Source organism: Mesoplodon densirostris, chromosome 16 (genome assembly GCF_025265405.1).
Source record: "Mesoplodon densirostris isolate mMesDen1 chromosome 16, mMesDen1 primary haplotype, whole genome shotgun sequence".
In the NCBI taxonomy this organism is placed as follows: Eukaryota; Metazoa; Chordata; class Mammalia; order Artiodactyla; family Ziphiidae; genus Mesoplodon; species Mesoplodon densirostris.
Genome location: NC_082676.1, coordinates 20900359 through 20919884, shown reverse-complemented (window position 1 = coordinate 20919884; position 19526 = coordinate 20900359).

Genomic DNA, 19526 nt, shown 5'->3' with positions numbered 1-19526 from the left:
GACTCTGCATCAAATTGCTTCTGGCTGGATTTAGCCAATAGGAGGCACTGATGGGAGATTGGTGGAAGGGAGAGCCCAGGGTACTGTTCTCCTTCTCTGTCTTGTGTGGCAGTGGCTGTATTTCCTTGGTGGCTCCTGTTCTTATGAGACACTTTCCATCAGATGAGTGTGGCCCCGAGGCTCTAGTAACATTACTTCCACCCTCTGTCCCTCAGAGTGGTGGCAGCTTCCTGCTGTTGTCAGTCTCTAGATTTCCTCACTTTTTGTTTCCTAGTCCTTTCATCACCCAGTGTAGTTAATTTCCTGGAATAAATTCCCTCCGTTGTAAACTGGCTTGTTAACTGGCTTGTTTTCCTGGCTAGACCTTGACTGATACAAACACTTTAGCGTGATAATGTCATTTCCATCTCTGATATAATCTAGTGATTCCACTGCTGAGGGCTTTGTGCTGCACACACAAACTGGCCAGGGTAGGGTTGGGGAGACATGGGATCAAGGTGATTGAGGAAAAATTCCATAACAATGATCAATCACCTGCCCAGGTTCAAGCCACTGCCCCTCAAGTTGGGGAAGACTTTCTTCTCTTCCATCATTCACAAATTTTGTTTGTTTGTTTGTTTGTTTTGTTTTTTTGCGGTACGCAGGCCTCTCACTGCTGTGGCCTCTCCCGTTGCGGAGCACAGGCTCCGGACGCGCAGGCTCAGCAGCCATGGCTCATGGGCCCAGCCCCTCCACGGCATGTGGGATCTTCCCAGAGCGGGGCACGAACCCGTGTTCCCTGCATCGGCAGGCGGACTTTCAACCTCTGCGCCACCAGGGAAGTCCATTCACAAATTTTTAACTCCTGAGTCTATTCTTAGTTCAAGTAAAAGACCCAGTAACTAATGACATTGGCTGAACAAGGGTGCTGGCACCTCCCCAATTGACCTCGTGGTAAAGAGGGGAGCAGGAAAGTTCCTGGGAGTGTAGACAGCCCTGACAGGTCTTTAAGGCCTGGCTCTGAAATTTGGATGTTATTTTCCAGGCCAGATATTCACATGTGTGGTGAGTTTCCATTGATGGGCCCAGGTATTGACGCAGAGATACTCAGACAACTACATGACATGTGACCTAAGTGACTACCATATTAAGAATACCTTGGGGACAGTTGCTCACTGCGGGCTGTGGCATGGAGACAGAGACTGCCCATTACCAGGGCTGTGGTTTAAGAGTGTGGCTGTTGTAGGACATGTGTCAAATCAGGAGGTGGTGTCTTTGTCCCTCCTTTTCAATATGGGTTGGCTTTACAAATAGCATCCTACGATAGTGATGCTGTGTGACTTCTGAAGCTGAGTCATAAGAGATATGCAGCTTCCTCCTGGTTCTCTCTTGGGGCACATGCCCTTGTAGCCTTGAACCTCCATAGAAGAAGTCTGGCTACCCTGAAGCTGCCATCTGGAAGACCATATGGAGAGACCACATAGAGATAAGGAGACATGTCCAATGAGCTCCAGCCTTCGCAGACCCCAGCTGATCAAGTCTTCCCAATGTAGACACCTGACACAAGTGAGTGAGCCTTCAGAGGTTTCCAACTCCATGAGAGAGGGCCGAGACCAGCAGGAGTTTAGTGAGAATCAGTAACGGTGCTCTGCTGAGCCATATTGGAGCCAAAAGAAAAGGCCAAAGAGAAAAATCAGTAATGCTGAACTTGCCTTTATTTAAAATTTTGATATTTTTCATCATGGATTTTTTTGGGTATTAATTTTGATTTAGAAAAGTGTTGTTTAAAATATTACTTATCTTGATTACTGAGTTTTTGGCCATCCTCTTAAAATTTGTGCCCCAGGTGAGTGCCTCATTCATCTCACCTTAGTCCTGGCCTGTGAGAGACCTTAGCAGAAACTGCCTAGCTGGTCCCAGTCAGCCCAGAAGAAATATGTGAGATAATAATGTTGGGCTGATTTATTTTGGATTGGTAGCTGACTGATACAGAGAACACTCAAGCTCTAGAGTCAGTTTGCCTGGATTTATTTATTTATTTGTGTTTTGTTTAGGTTTTAAAATTCATTACTTCAGAATTAGTTCAACCAAAACAATAGCACAGTCTACAAATAAACAGAAAGAAGATGAGAACAGAGTTAACTGTGATGATGAAATGATGATGAAAGATAGAAAAGCATAGAGAGTAACATCAGACACCTATGTACTCACAGTCCAGCTCTGTCAAAACCTAATATTTCCCTTTTTGTTTATGATAGCAAAATTAAAGACAGTTTCCTGGATTTAAATACTAGCTCTACTACCAGTTAAGTGGTAGTAGAGCTAGTATTTAATTTTGCTGAACTTCAGTTTTATCATCCTCAAAATGGGCACAATAACAGTATTCTCTTCCAGGGATTGTTGAGAGAATGAAATGAAATGGTCCAAGGAAAGCACTTAACATATGGCCTTGCATACAACAAGTGATCAATAAACGTTCGTTATCATTATTTTTGCTTTGGCTGCTGTCGTGAGATAAAACTTGAAGAGAGAACCTGGGAAAGTTCTTCCTGGACAGTTGCAGGGAGATAGCATCCTTCCACTACACTGCATTAAACCATGGAAGAAGATTGCCCAGCTTGCTACAGTTCCCTCCCAAGGAGGCACATCACTGCTGTATTTTAAACCTAGATCAGGGATATTAGCAACCAAAAGTGTTAAATGTTGAATAGATGAACCAAAGACAAACCAAGCTCTTGGTAAGAACAACAGTCTTGGGTGAAGGACCTCTGCGTTAAAATAGAGACAGGTTTTCAGAATTTAATAGAACTAGACAGTTGATTAGTTTGTCATCTTTCCCCTGGCTGGTGCTGCATTTTAGCTGTGAAAATGTATAAAGTGTGTACATGTGATTGAGCGGAACTGGAGGGAGAGAATAGATTTCTGAGTTTGTCAGGCATGTTTATGTATGACTTGTCTGCGTGCTTGGGTGTGTGCCTGTGTGTGTCTATGAGTGTATGTGTACGTGTGTGCCCGCGTGTGAGAATGTGGGTGTGTCTGTGCACGTTATGTGTGTGTAGAAGGCATGTGCCTAGCAGTCACTGGTACAGAGTAGGCACTCACTATTTATTGAATGGATGAACACATATGCCTGTTTGTGTGTGTGTCCACATGTGAGGACAGATTTGGGCTGTCTTTCTTAGAGTGAGGGTATGAATGTTCCAGCAAGCGTGGGGATCCTACACCTGTGTGTTTAGGTCTCTGTAAGCCTAGAACTTGACTATGTGGGGACAGTAGACTTTCTTGCGGTCCCTGACCCCGAGTGTCTTTCCATTACTCTGAGTTACACCGTAGAAGAAGCTTGCTTCCATTTGATTCCTTGGGGCTCCCTCTGCCTGCCCAGCTGTCCTTCCCAGCAGCCTGGAGCCCACTCCCTCCCTGCACCCCCATTTCGGACCTTCGCTTCTGCATGTCTTCCGGAGGACACAGATGGCAGGAGCAGGGAATCGGAAGCACTTGGCAATGAAGCAGCAATTCACTGCAATCCTTTCTGTATTCATCGCAACAATGCCCCCTCTGATGGGTTCCGCGGGCTGAATGCAGCTTTCAATGTGCAAATCCGGCACGAATTACGGTTCTGTGCAGTCCTCATCACGACCACTTATTGTCAAGTGTTGCTGAGAATTCTCCCACTCGGGATGAGGGAACCACTTGTGTTAGCAACTGATTTCCGAAACCTCCTCCGGGTTGGGGTTTCTGCGAAGCTCCTGGTGATGTGTTATTGTTCCTGGTTTGTGTTTTGGACACTAATGTGCTCTGCTGAAGTATGTAAATTGCAATAATGCGAGGAAATGAGATATAAAAATAACTCTGGGGCAGCAAACACCGGAGGAACTCTGAGATCCGTGTAACCCTTACCGGTTTCGCACTGGGGTCGAGGCAGTGTTGGGAGAGAAGAGCTAGGATACCCTGGATGGATGGGCGGCTCCCTGGAAGGGGCTGGAACGGGCTGGCCACTGCCCACCCTCCCGCAGCTGGACTGCTTGAGAAGGGCCAGGGGAGCCCCATCCTCAGGAAGGAAGTGAGGGGTTGGATACTGACTGTCCCTTTTCACTGTCATCTCTCAGCTTGGTCAAATGAACCAGAGATTTGCTCTTGCGGGGGGAATCTGCTGCCCACTCTCAGAGGGCAAATATGCAGCCTTGTTGACCCATGATCTATTGGCCTTCATGTTAGTTCTCTCCCTTCCCCAATCTGGGCTGTTGGCAGGGGCCTGACGCCCACAGGCTCCCTGGTCAGCTGGCTTTGGTTGGGTTTGGCCAATGAGAAGTACTGGTGGGGACTGGAGGACAAAAGAAGGGAGGAAGGGGAAGGGGTGGGTACACCTCTCTGACTCAGATGGCATCTCCAGGAGTAGCTGGTCCCCTCTGTGGATCCAGATCCCCATGGTCCCAACCTCCAGCAGATGACCCTTGCCCTTGGTAATCTCACTCCACTCTCTGACCCTCAGCCCGGGCATGGAGGTTGTCTCCTGTTGTGCTCACTCTCTGGATCCTGTTTGGCATCTCAGCTCCTCCATCACCTGTGTGATGAATTCTTGGCAATTAAAGCCCCTCTGGGGCTTCCCTGGTGGCGCAGTCGTTGGGAGTCCGCCTGCTGACGCAGGGGACACGGGTTCGTGCCCCGATCCGGGAAGATCCCACATGCCGCGGAGCCTGCATGTCCGGAGCCTGTGCTCCACAACGGGAGAGGCCACAACAGTGAGAGGCCCGTGTACCACAAAAAAACAAAACAAACAAACAAAAAAACCCCCTCTGTTTTAAATGCTCAATGGTTTCAATTTTTTTTTAGATTCTGACTGATATGCTTATCAAAGACACTTTGGATGACCAGATCTTCCTCCACTGCCTGTTGAGGGAATGGATAAAGGACAATGAGGCTCAAGGGAAACAGGCCATTTCTCTATAACGATGGAATTGAGGGGGAATTAAAAATAATAATGAAAAGATCTGACCTTTACTGAGTCCCACATGTTGGTGAGTGTGCTCAGCATTTTATTCTCATTAGCTTATTTAAGACAATAATACTTTGAAGTGGGCATTATTATTATTCCATTCTATACAAGAAAACTGAGGCTCACAGAAGTAAGGCTGATATACTCAATAGTGTGTCTGTGTAGTCAGGATTGGAGCCCAGTTTTATTCCAGGGGCCAAGCTTCAGATCATGATGCTCTGCTCGCTTCTCTAGTAGCACCTTCCAGTAGTGGGTGGTGTTCTTCGGGAAAATGGCATAGTCTATCCCCATCTTATTTTGGAGATTTGCAGTGCATAGTCTTTTTTGTTTTGTTTTGTTTTTGTTTTTGCGGTACGCGGGCCTCTCACTGTTGTGGCCTCTCCCGTTGCAGAGCATAGGCTCCGGACACGCAGGCTCAGCGGTCATGGCCCACGGGCTCAGCCGCTCCGCGGCATGTGGGATCCTCCCAGACTGGGCCACGAACCCATGTCCCCTGCATCGGCAGACAGACTCTCAACCACTGTGCCACCAGGGAAGCCCACATATTGCCATATTAAAGGCTCTTATAAGTCCGGCATCAGAGGACTTTTATCTCAATCCACCATGGGATTCTTGCATTCATAACCCTTTATAACATTCTTTGGTGGGTGGGTGGTCTAGGGGACATAGTTTTGGAAATATTGTCCTAGAAAGGATTCATCTTGAGTATATCATTCATATATACAATTCATAGATATATATACATATACATATATATATGTTCATATATGTATAATTTTAACATGAGTCAACTGAAAAATCTATTTGGAGAACAGAAGGTCTTAAAATTGCAGATTGAGAAGTGACTTACAGATGATCATTTCTGACGCCTTGCCCAGTTCTTGTATTACTCTATCCTATGCCGTTAAGGTGGCCCTGACCTCTACCTGGACTTTCCAGGAACAGAGCATCCTCCCTGCCAAGCCATGCCGCTACTGTAGGAAGTCTTGGAGGCCGAAAGACATTCACCTTTCTGCAACTCCCATCCATGGACACTACTCCTTTTCCCACAGGGCAGTTTTTGACGTTTAGAATACATCCATATGTACACCTCTGTCTTACATTTCCAACTTAAATGATTATTGGTGGATTACTCACTCTCCGGAGTGCCCTCCTTCTTGGAGGTTGGTACCCAGAGCTGAATCCACAGAGTTGAGGCGTTCCAGCCAGATGCACAGTTGAGACTAGAACTCTGGCCTTTTTTTTTCAGGCAAAGCTTTATTGGGGGCCCTGCTGCATCAGGGGAGAGTGCGAATAAGTAACAGTTTCCCTTGCTGGCTCGCTCTCTGAGGGGGCCGTGAGCTTGTTCCTTATATGGCGTGAGGGTAGGGGTGTGTCCAGGGGTCAGGCCGTGGCTTAGGTGGTTTGCCCACCCCTCTGGTGGTGTTGAGTGCAGGGGGGTATGCACAGTACCCTGCTTTTGCTCCCAACACCCTGTTTTTGCTCCAGGCTCTTCAGATGTGGCATTTGAGCTTTTTTGGTCTCTTTGTATCTTTTGTCCAGAATTTGCCCTAACTGCTTTTTGAACTTTGTTTCTGGCTCTATTAATTAACATTCGTATTGTGAATGCTATTTTCCCATCACCAGATCACAGTATGAGATGAGACTGAATCTATCGTGAGCCCAAGCCCCGACATGTCCTACATACTTATTTTTAGTTTCAAAGAAGCTGCTACCAAGCAGTGAATCCCTCATCCTCTGCTTCTGCAGGTGATTTTGGGACTCTGTTGCAGACTAGGTTAGTGTCTCTATTAAGTGTTACTTTGTATGTCTGACCTTTCATTCCCATGTGTTATGAGCTCCTGCAGCCTTATTCACTTATTTCCTCCTGGCTTCACATCATCCATAGTCTACATTTTCATCCAAATCACTGACAAAATATATTGGATATGATAAAGCCAACCACAGGACCTAGCACTCACCAACAGGCATTGGCATTTGTCTAATAGACAGTGGCTTGATTATTAAGTTACTTGTTGTATTACACGATCAGTCATTTCTCCAGTCAAGATGTATAAGTCTTGCTCAAAAGAATTCACTTCTCCAAATATGTATGGATTTGGGAGAGAAGTTGTCAAAACACCTTTTAGAGTCCAGAACCTATTTCCCAGCATTTGCCCTATCTCCATTCTTCTAACCACGTCCATGGATGAAATTTACATACGTTGTCCAAATCTTCTATGCTCAACATCTACTGGAGAAAAATCTCCAACTTCCTTCTGAGCATGTAAATTTAGATGCCCCTCAGTCATTTCCAACCTGTTGTGTCATAAACTGGACTCACAATCCTTCCTCCTTAGACCTGCTCCTCCTCTGATGTTGCCTAGCTCACAGAATGGCAAAACTTTCCATCCAGTGCTAAAATCTGATCTGGATATTGGAAGGCATCCAGTCAATGGCTAGACCTGCAGTTTCTCTCTTAAAACCCTGCCTTCTCTCTCTTCCAGATATTGTCACCTGGGGCTGGGCTGCGCTGCCATCCTTATTTGCTGGGGTGACATCAATAACTCTTGTTCCCCTTCAATCCATTCTCAGAGAGCAGGCAGAGAAATCTTTCTAAAATACTTATTTGATCTCTGATTCCTCACTTGCTTAAGACTCTTCAATGGCTCCCTGTCGTCTTCTGGATAATGGCTCTACTCTTGAGCTAAGACCTGGTCCCTGAATATCCCTTGAGCCTCATATTTATCCATTCTGCCCCTTGTCCTCTAATCTCCTCCAAACTGGATCACTGGAGCTTCTGAATATGCTGGAGGCTCTTGCCACTGGGCCTTTGCACATGCTCTTCTCTCACCCTGTTTTATCATCATCCATTAGTCCTTTAGGATTCAGCTCAGATCTTACTGCCTCCAGGAAAGTTTTTCTGACCTTCCAAACCTGGGTTTGAGGCTACTCTTTTGTAATCCCAGGGTCCCTTATGCTCAAGGATAGAGATGATAGGACCTCCTTACTCTTTGGATGAAACAGTCAGATTAGAATAGTACTTTAAAATCTGAGAAGGTTATGGGGTGCTTTGGGGGATTTTATGTCTTCTATAAGGAAATCGGCTCCGTTATAGTCTATTAGTGTTTTTTTCGTTTCTTCGTTTTTTGTTTTTATTTTTTGGTCACGCTCTGCAGCATGCAGGATCTTAGCTCCCCGACCAGGAATCGAACCTCGCCCCCTGCAGTGGAGGCGCGGAGTCTTAACCACTGGATCAGCAGGGAAGTCCCAGACGATCAGTGTTGTGTGGGATGTTGGGAAGACATAGTCCATAACAGAGAAATTCCTGTTGTTAAATCCCTGACAATTACACGGAGGCCAGAGGACAGTGCAAAGCAAAGCAACCTTTTGCTTTTCCAGCTGAGTCTGTGATGAATACATACCATGTCTTCCCTGGATGGAGAAGCGAGAGATTGTTTTCTTTGCTTTCCTTCTTTTTTGATCTCCCTTCTATGATCCCCTTCATCTCTTGCCTCATTTTTCACTTACCTCCAGACACCAAGCCCCATTCATTTTATTTCAATGCTAAGGAGCTTAGAGAAAGGCTGGGATGTGGATCTGGGGTCTTTTAGGTTCTACTGGTATGAAGAAAATGGCCCCATCAGGTCTTGCAGTAGAGTGAGGCACTTAAAAGATACATAATTTTTTTTCTTATGTTGACTATGGTAGTTATGCTAGCATATTCTGTCTTTTTCCTTCTTACCAGTAACCTTTTATATTTTTACCTTGATAAGGGTCAGGGTCTCCAAGGGAGTTAGTCATTTCCACAGCCAGGTAGAGGATTAAGGAGCTTCAGAAACCCTATTCTGTCACACTAAGAATAAAAGAAGACTGTGACAATAACTACAGTAGAGTCAAAGCATTTGCTCTTATTGGATATATTGTATAAAAAGCCTTGCATTGACCTTCCCACATCTCTACTTTCTTATGATCAAACTGATGCTCTGATATTTGGAGCCAATTGCCTAAGGACAAACGATGAGAATGCACCAGACACAGGAGTTAGCCAAGGCCCATGTTTAGTCCAAGAAAACTTAGACTCCCAATAAGAATATGCCCTGTCCTGCAATCAGGGCCATTGGAAACACATGGTCTGAAAATGTTTTGCAGGGTGTGGCAGAGTTATCCCTCAGTGGTACAATGGTGGCCAGGGATTCTCAAGTCATGTTGGCCTATCTAGCAGGATGATGGGTAGCCCTAGCATCCCTGCATCCCCTTGTTTGCAGATGGTGATGTTGTAGTCACCCTGCATCTGTGGCCCCTCACCCGAAGCATTCCCCATTCCCTCACAGACCCACCTGCCTGAGTTTCTACTCCATTCTAAACAGGACAGAAGAGCAGATGGTCATGGATCACACCAACACAAGGAGGTTTCCATGAACATCTCTTGGACTGCTCATTACCATATTAATGCTCAGCCTCCCCACTGAGAAGTGAGCACAGTTAGGGTTCATTTAATTGGTAATCTAAAGGACAGCACCTACCACAGCCTACATGGAATTTATGCATGTCTGTCATGATATGCTTGGAGGGAATGGGATGATTCACGATGGGACCCCCTGCTTCCTGATTTACAACCCATCATTTACATGCCTCTGAAGTCATTTGGCACATGTAGAGGTCATACTCAACTAGTATCACACTCACTAAATCTCTGGGTGCCTGGTCTTCTAGTCAAATTGTGCCTGATCACAGGCTTCAGGCTCCTAGGACCAGAGGAAATGACAGAGATCTGGGCCTAAGAGTCTCACCAAGCACAGTGGGCAACCCCAGGGAGCCTCCTAAATGACTCTGGGACTCTGGGCCATTGTTCAGAGTGTGAGATCTGGAATGAGAACTGGAATGTTAGCCCTCTAACTTTGGGAAAGTCACCTAATCTTTCCTAGCTTTGGTTTCTTCATCTGTAAGATGGGAAGAATGATAATAGTACCAACCTCATAAGGCAGTAAAAATTGAATGAGGTACATTAAGTATTTAGAAAAGGGCCTGGTATATGATAGTGCTTGGTTATGAGATGTTATAAACTAGTAGTTAAGTGGTCCATTTTTGGAATTAATATGACTTGTTGTTATGTTTGTGTCCCTCCCTCCAAATTGATTTGTTGAAACTCTAACCCCCGGTAGGGGTGATATTAAAAAGTGGGGCCTTTGGGATATGATTAGATCATGAGGGTGGAGCCCTCAGGATGGATTAGTGCCCTTATATGAAGAGATACCAGAGAGCTTGCTTGCTTTCTGTCTGTTCTCTGCCATGTAAGGATGCAGCAAGAAGGTGGCTGTCTACAAGCCAGAAAGTGGACCCTCATCAGAACATGACCCTGATCTCAGACTTCCAGTCTCCAGGACTGTGAGAAATAAATTTCTGTTGTTTAAGCCACCCAGTTCATGTTATCTTGTTATAGCAACTCAAACTGACCAAGACACTTGTACTCAAATCCTGGTTCTGCCTTGTCATAGCTGTAAGATCTGGGGAAATATACTTATGGTGTCTGAATCTCAATGTTTTCATCAGGAATCTATGCCAATAATAATACCAATAATAATGCTCCTAATTCTCAGGGCTGTGGTGAGTTAGTTACAGGAGGTAATTTAGGTAGAGCAGTCAGCTGTGCTCTGTGGCCTGCCAAGTGTTCATTAAACATCAGCTGCATGGAGAAGATCGTGACGAGTCTCCACTTGGATTTGGCCCCATTCTGAGCAGATCTTGTTTCACAGCTTGTTGTGCATGAACGGCAAGCTGGCCTGTTGGCTCTCCTGTTGGCATTTTGGACAACAGTCACACTTCTCATCTACAGGATCAAAGATTTCCTCTCCTTTTTTGGATGTGCTTTTGGAAACATCTGTAGTCATTGTTTCCACTGCATTGGGCCTTCCCCACGTTTTCCCCTTCAAAGTTCCCTTCTCAGTGTCTATCTTCAGCTCACAAATATATTAATTCTCCTTTGATTTAGGGATGGGAATTTTTCTTCCCTCTGCCTGTTTGAATGTGAAACATCAAAGTGCCAGCAAATGGATTCTTTCCACAGTGGAGGCTGCATTGACATTCAGTAGGACTTTCACCTTAGCTCTTCCTGGAACATGTGTTGAAGGGTCTTTGGATTAGAGGAACAGTTTGTAGCACCCCAGCTTATAGCATGGAGCTCCCTGTTCTACTGCCTGATAACCCTTGGCAGAGCCCTGGTGGCCACCTGCTCTGATTGCTGGGCAGCAGGACCGTGGCTGAGTCAGCAGCGAGCTCAAGGCACACACAGAGTGGACCTGCTCAGGAAACTTGTGCTGAGTAGAGAAAATGATGAATGGGGATACAGAAATTAGAAGGTTTTTTTCCTCCTTCCTTCCTTCTCTTAAAAAGAGTAAATAAATGATGTCTTTTTCGAGGTATAATGTTTAAAATCAGCATTTTCCTTATCAAAATATTATTTTCAACATAAAAAATATCTCAGTGGGCTGATATCTTTTGGAAAGTTCATTCATTTATTTCCACTGAGGTTTCTTGATTTTCTTTTTGAAAAAAACTCATAAACTACTTGTGATGCATTTGTAATCACTTAATCATAATAGCTAATATGTATGGAGTGCCTTCTATGTGTCAAGTCCCAGGCTTAGTGCTTGACATACCGATCCTGTTTTATCCTCATAAAGACCTCAGGACACGAGTGTTTGTATCACAGTAGTTGCTGCAGCTGTCCCAACATACAAACTCCAAAATTTCAGTGACTTAACACAGTAAGGTTTTATTTCTCACTCTTGCACAGTCCCATGGGGGTTGAGTGGCCCTCCTCCAAGTTATAGTTATGCCATCTGGACCACGTGGCCTCCAAGGTCACTGCAGTGGAGGAAAAGAGGACTAGAGACTTTCATAGGATGTGCTTAGGAGTCAAGTCAGGCTTGGAAATGGGTGACATCACTTCCATCCACATCCCATTGACCAGAACTGTTTCACCGCCCGTGAGGTTAGGAAGTGTAGAGGGCTGTGTGTATGCTTGGTCACCGGTACTCTCTTTCACATGTCATTTCTACTTTATAAGCAAGGAAATGTAGGTTTACAGTTTAATTGCTCTGAGTCACACAGAGAGTAAAAAGAAGAGCCAGTAATGGAAGTCAGTTCTCCTGACCTCAAAGCCTATGCACTGCACCAGGGGTCAGCAAACTAGGGCTCATGGGCCAAATTTGGCCCACTGCCTGTTTCTATAAATAAAGTTTTATTGAAACACAACCATTCACATCCATTTATGTGTTATCTATGGCAGCTTTTGTGTTACAACAGCAGTGTTGAATAATTGACACACAGACTACAGGATCTAAAATATTTACTATCTGGCCCGTTGCAGAAAGTTTACCAAACTCTATGCCTCTATGATATATATATTTTATATATATATATGTATATATATATATAATATATATTATGTATATTTATATATAATTATAGTGTATATATTGTATATATTATAATTATAATTATATATATATAATTTTTTAGAAGCTCATTTTGCATCTCTCTGACTCAATTGGTAGGAAACTGAGAAGTAGGCGGTTCTGACTTTAGCCTTCATCTGGGGTTGCCCCAAATGGCCTAGACTCTTATTTCTTCCTTTTTTCTACCTTGAGGTCCTTTCAGCAAAGTCATCATGAGGAAAAATAGTCTTGACCTGGATTTGCAAAGTATTGGCTAGAAGGGCTATTCCAGCTGGCATATTTGGTTTGTTTGAAGGACAGAATATGTACGTGTGAATGTTTTAATTGAATTTAAGTGCCTTTAGGCTGGGCCTGCTATAGTAACCACCATGGGTGCTCATTCATTTATAATTCCTGGCTCATTCCTAAAAGCATTTAAGTTGGTGGATCTTTGAGCCAGACTTTTATTCTCTCCTCTGCTGTGACTCCTTCCTCTCAGAAGGAAAAACTAAATATATTTGGAAGCTATAAAAGTCTGCATCTGGGGTCAGCCTTAGACTCCATCTGTCTGCAGCCCAGGCTGGCTGAAAAAGGGGAATCAGGTTGGTTCCCTACTTAAATGCTGTGTGACCCAAGGCAAATAACTTAACTTCTCTGAGGCTTGAGTTTCTTACCAGCAAAGAGTGGATAATCATACTCCAATAGGAAGATTTTTAAGATGGCATCCAAGAGGCCTGCTTCCTGGTATATATGTTCTATACTACCCTCTTCCTGTGAGTGTGGGCAGGACCCATAAATGTGATGGAATGTTCTTTTCATGATTATGATACGTTATATGGAAAAAGAATTTTTTGCAGGTGAAATTATGGTCCCTATTAGTTGACTTCGAGTTAATAAAAAGATTATCCTGGGTGCACCTGACCTTATCAAGTGAGGCCTTAACAGAGACAAGAAGCAGCAGCAGATGCTCTCCTGCTGACCTGGAAGAAAGCAAAAGCCATATTGTAAACTGCATATGGAGGGGACCATATGACTAGGACCTGCGGGCAGCCTCTAGGAACTGAAAGTGACCTAGAGCTGACAGCCAGCAAAACATGGCCTCAATCATAAAACAGCAAGAGACTGAATTCTACCAACAACTTGAATGAACCTGGAAGAGGACCCAGAGTTCCAGATGAGACCACCACCCCGCTAATGTGTGCCTGGACTCCTGACCCACAAGCACTGTGAAATAATACATTTGTGGTGTTTTTTAGCTGCCAAATTTGTGGTGTCAGGCTTGACTGGGGAATAATCTGTTTCCAAACTTTCTCCTATGGTTGATGGCAGAATTCAGTTCCTTGTGGGCTATTGGACTGAGGGAGTTCCAGAAGAGTATGAATTCCAAGAGGTGAGGATCATTGGGACCCACTGTAGAAGGCAGCCTTCCATGGACCCCAACTGCAAAGTCTCAATTTCAAGAAGTCTGAACTTCTGCTAAAAAGAACCTGTACTTTTTTAGCAAGCACATTGCGTCAGCGGTTATCACACTCTGCTGAATATTAGAGTTAAGCAGGGAAATTAAAAACACCCCACTACCCAAGATGCATCCCAGACCAGCAAAATCAGAGTCTCTGGAGATGGAACCTAGGTATCAGTGCTTTCTAAATCTCTCCAAGTCATTATAACGTGCAGCTACGTTTGAGAACTCTGGTAGTCTATAACATTTGATAACCTTCAAAGAATCATGCCTCCAGGTACTCATGCCCTTCCCTTGAATCTGGGCTGGGCTATGACTTCCTTTAATCAATAGAATACAGTAGAAGTGACACTATGCCTAAGCCTTAAGAAAGCCTGGAAACTTCCATTTTTGCATGCTAGGGAGCCCTGAGCTACTATGTAAGAAGTCCAGTTGCCCACCGGAGAGACAATGGGAAGAGACCATGTGGACAGGGAGAGACCGACAAATCATGGTTGTTGTTTCAAGCCATGAAGACTTGGGGGTGGTCTTGCAGCAGTTTAAAAAAATTACCGATTTTTTTTTTCCTGACAACTCTGCCATCTGGGCTGGATTCAGCTGGGCAGTTCTCGGAGCGGGTCATTCTCGTGGCTACACTGAGCAGGTGGGTTGGTTGGGGTTGGTTCCACTGGGCCCCTCACTCTCTCTGTGTTGTCTCAGAGCTCTTAAGAGTGCAAAAGCAGAAGCTGCTGTCTTGTTAAGGCCTGGAACCGGCCCAATATCACTTCCACTGGAAGGTGTGGTTTACTGGGACACCCAATATGAGCAGCTACCCCAGAACCAGAGCCTTTCAAACTTCCATGTGTACACAAATCACCTGGGATCAGGTGAAAAGAAGGTTCTGATTCAATGGGTCCGGGGTCCGGCCAGAGAATCTGCATTTCTAACAAGCTCCTGTGTGATGCTGCTGGTTCATGGACTACCCTTTGAGGATCAAGAGGCTAGAAGATTTTAATATTTGTGGTCCACCAAACACACTTTGAGAAACAGTGTGTAATTACCTAGTTACAGGTTTATTTCTGTATCCAGGGATTTTTCAACTTCTTTAGGTATGGAGTCCCCTAATACAGGGAGTTTTGCAGTAATTTTAGTGTTTACAGACTCCCCCCACCCACTCCACACCTGCCAGGAAGCCTTCTATGGACCTCGGCAGGTAAACAATCCCCATTAGATCGGGAACTCCTGAATTCATGCTGTTATTTGGCTATGACAAACGGTAGGCGCTTAATACATGTTTGCTAAAAAAATGGATAGATGAATGATTGGCTACCTTGCTGATGTATATGATATCTATGGTATCTATAGTACATTTAATATCTATAACATGTATAATATTATATACACACACACACACACGTGTTTTCATTTTGATTGAGGGAGAAGGGCCTTATTACTAACTGGCCACTAATGGAGTTCACTGACCTTACCCCTCTCCTTTTTGACCCTTAGTTTCTTCTTGAGACCCTGGCAAACTGTGAGTGAAGGTAGAGCGATCAACTGGCCATTTTGCCCAAGACTAAGGGGCTTCTCAGACACGAGGCATTCAGGGCTAAAGCTGGGACAGTCTTAGGCAAACCAGTTGAACCTCAGTGAAGATGAGATTATATGTATATCTACAACTAAATAACTGTGCTGTACACCTGAAACTAACACAGCATTGTGAATCAGCTATACTCCAATATAAAATAAAAAATTAAAAAACAAACAAAACAAAACAAAAAATGATGAAGCTAAAGGTACTCTGAGCTCCCCCGTGATCCAGCCATCAGGGACGCTTGACTCCTTCCCTCACAACCAGCACTTTCTGTCACATCAGCACTGTTCATACATTTTCAGAAGCCCATCTGTGCCCGCAAAGGAGTGACTTCCTGTGTGCACGGGCAGCCTGGGGAGGCTGGGTCTTGGAGAGCCCGTTTTGGATTATAAACCTTTGAAGACATCTGCAGAGAGGGAATAATTCATTCCAGAAAAACTGTTCTCTTTGCCATGTAAACCAGAGGCCAGGAATGAAAATGAGATTTCTGAAGGCATGGGGTATTTTTAGAGCCACCTGCTGGCTTGGGCGTCTTGCTGAGTTGCTTCCATGTGGAAGTGTGGGGAGTGGGCCTGCCCTCTGAGGTTGGGCTGCTGGGAGGCCTTGGGTGGGTTTCCTGGGTCAGGGCATGAGCTGCTGCCTTCAAAGTGTTCTTGCAGCTTCATCCACCTGGGCCTACTGGGGACTGATGCCGGGGAAGGTCTTCTCTGAACTTAGCAGCTGTGTTCTCCTGCAGCTCAGAAGGTTCTAGACTCGAGACTAGTGTTAACATTTTGTCTCTTCTATGTTCATGATCTATGTCGTGTCCATGTCCTGTTCATGTCCTGATCTATGTAGGTTTCCTCAGCACGGGGCTGGGGGATTGGGTCAGGGGCTGCACACTGTTAACTGCCCCCTTCCTGGCAGATTCAAACATGCTGCACAGTCAGACAGATCCAGGCTCAGATCTTAGCTCTCCTGGCTCAGGTTCAGTTCCCAGAAGGTGATGATGAGATGGAGGTCAATATGCAAGATGCTTTTTGGGATCAGCTCCTCTGAAAGGCAGGAGGGACAGAAGGACTGGGCAGGAGGAAAAGTCAACTTGTGATGCACGTCCAGCGTAGGCTGGGCCAACCCAGGAGAGAGCGTTGCCTATCTGAGTTGTCCTGTGTTAAGTCGAAACAACTGAGCCTTTATAATCTTGCTTTGCTCCACCATGGGATGTGAGCTTCATGAGGAAGGCTGCAACCTTGGGTGACAGGGTTCTGTGCAGCTGAGACAGACACTGAAGGTGCTGAACCGCTGGAGTCTCTCCCTGGACTGTCCCCACTACAGATGGGCAGTGAATAAGTCACTTGCAGGTCTTCTGGACAGGATAACTTGGCATCCACCATAGTCTGCCTACTAACTCTTTGAACTTAGGAATGTAGTTAATTTCTGAGCCTCATTTTTCATGTACATAAATGGGGCTAATATCATAAATATCTAACAGGGTTTTTTAAAAAAAACCTCTTATATTGAAAATTTCAAACATACACTAAACTTACACAAAAGTAATAAGCCTGCATAATGAACTTCTGTGTATCAGTCACCTGGCCAGTTATGAACTCATGGCCATTCTTTTTCCAACTGTACCCCACCTATTACCACTCCTGGATTGTTATGAAGTGGAAATCAGATTCAGAAATATTGTGTTTTGTCCATTAACACACCATATGTATTTCTAGAAGATAAGGGCTTAAGAAAAACAAACAAAAAAAACACAGTTAGCCTTCCACTGTTTTGGGCAGATTAAATGAGCTAATACAAATAAAGCATCTGACACAGTGTTTGGCACATAATTTTAGCCAAATCAGAACACATTCTCTGCGGAGATGGTGCATGGGAGAGGTGAAGAGGAGACTTAATTCTGTCTAGTGTAAGGTTCAAACACGTGGCATAGATACTACCCTCCTTCATCCTTTGCCCATATCGTACATCACTATTTGATCATGGAGCTAGTGAGCAACACGATGTTCCAGGCAGCCACTGCCTATCAATTGGATATGCTCATGAAATGAAACCAATTTGCCCACATTGTCCTCGTAGTCTGAACACACCCCTCTCAACTGGACCGATAAGGAGCCAGCCCTCCCTCCCCCTGGCTCATCTGACAGCTGCCACCCCAACTGCATGGTTCAGGGATTGCTCCGGCTCTCGTGATTCTGTATAGAAGCTGCTCATAGGCCCCTCTTTGGCATTTCCAATGGGGTGGGGGAGGGGAGAGCAGTGCTGCTCAGGCTTCAACTAGGAAAATATAGTGAGAAGCAGCCTAGAGATCCTTGAGAATTCCTCAACCCTGACATGTCAACATCTGCCTCTGTAGCATCAATCTCTTTCATTGTTTGCTTTCTTCTGCTTCTTTCTCGACTTTGCCAGATCCTCCTTGGGCTTGTTAAATGCTTATTCTTCATCTCCTTCAGCCTTCCTCACTTCATCGCACTCTCTCTAGACAACTTAGGCATGTTTCCAGGAGGGGAAACTGCTAGGCTAAAAGGAGCTAAAGATGTTGGGACGTGTGTGTGTGTGTGTGTGTGTGTGTGCGTATATGTGAAATAACTTTTAACATGTGTACATGATTCCACAGTTCATACTACAGTTTCATGTGGATTTCTTCATTTCCACCTCACACAGTGCTGTCAGAGAGTTCTCATCTTTCTTATTTTATAGATATGGAAACTGAGACCCAAAGGAGTTCATGACATTTTCCTCTATGTTAAACATCTTAGACATGAGGCTAAAAGGCAGATTGAAAATGTTGGCTCTGAAAGACATTTGTGTTTCAGAGTCCTGGGTGTGCTTTAAGCCGTGGAAACCTTTCTTCAAGTGAAGGTTTGTATTCAGGGTCATTATCTAAAATTCTGGGTGAACTGAGATGGGAGAGTATGGTGTTCTGTCTACCATTAGTGTGTGGTAGGGGAAAAAGGAAGGTTGGTTTATGGAATCTCTAGGACTTTGGGGAGCTCAGTTTAAAAACCACCATGTATACAAGCAGACACAGGGTATAATTTTACTAGCCTTGGGTATAATTTTACTCTTGAGAGTTTTGATAGAATGTCTAGGGAATCACTGATTATGGGATTTTGTATTTTCAAACCCACATTCTACTCCTTAGAAATGTGAGACTACTTGCAGGGAGCAGCTGTTAGGGTGAATGTGCTGGCTTCTGGGACCAGAGCAGAGCCAAGTGTAGACCTGCCAGATCTGCACTGTCCTCATCGTGTCTGGCTTCAACCAAGAGTGGAGTAAAGGAAAGGGGACTCCAAGTCTGCACTCTGAATAGCCTTGAACTAAGGCCATCATGCAAATAAGGCTGAGAATAATTGTGTTAGTAACAACAGCATTTCTTAAATATTTGCCCTCTCTGTGTTAAGCACCTTGCGAAATACAATTTAATTCCTACAGAAATTGGAGGTAAGTATATTTTTATCTCAGTTTTACAAACTAGTAGGATGCTCAGGGCCAGCAAGAGATTAAGCTGGGATTCAAACCCAGGTTTCCCCAGCTCTAGTTCTCACACTCACTCCGTCATCCATCCTGACTCTTCCAGGTAATCCTTACCAAAGCCTTTGAGACGGGTATCTTTACCTCCATTTGCTCAAGGTCACCCATGTAGGAAGGGAAAGCATTTGAACACAAGTACATCTGATTCCAAATCATGAGCTTGATTGCCTCCATTGAGGGGGATAGTGCCTTGAGCAGGATATGTTGTACCCACAGATATTATACCCAAAGCTAGTAAAAAAGAGTACCCACCTTTTTATGGGTACTCTGGTTTACCCCCTGAGTGTTGGCGAGAATAGTGTCTTTGTAGAAGCAGATGTAACCTCTGTTCTGCCCTTTTTATTTGGGAAAGCAGTGTATGTATGTATGTATGTATATATGTAAAAACACACTGGATTAAGGAAATGTTTTGTTTGTTTCTCTGTTTTTATAGACTAGCAGTACTGGCAGTCCTTTGGCAAGATTGGAAAATAGAAAAAGAAGAAGGTAACCTTAACAATATTGAAAATGAAACGGGCATAGAACTACAGCTAATCAAGGATTATAAACAAGAAAATAATAAGAACAATATTACATCAATCA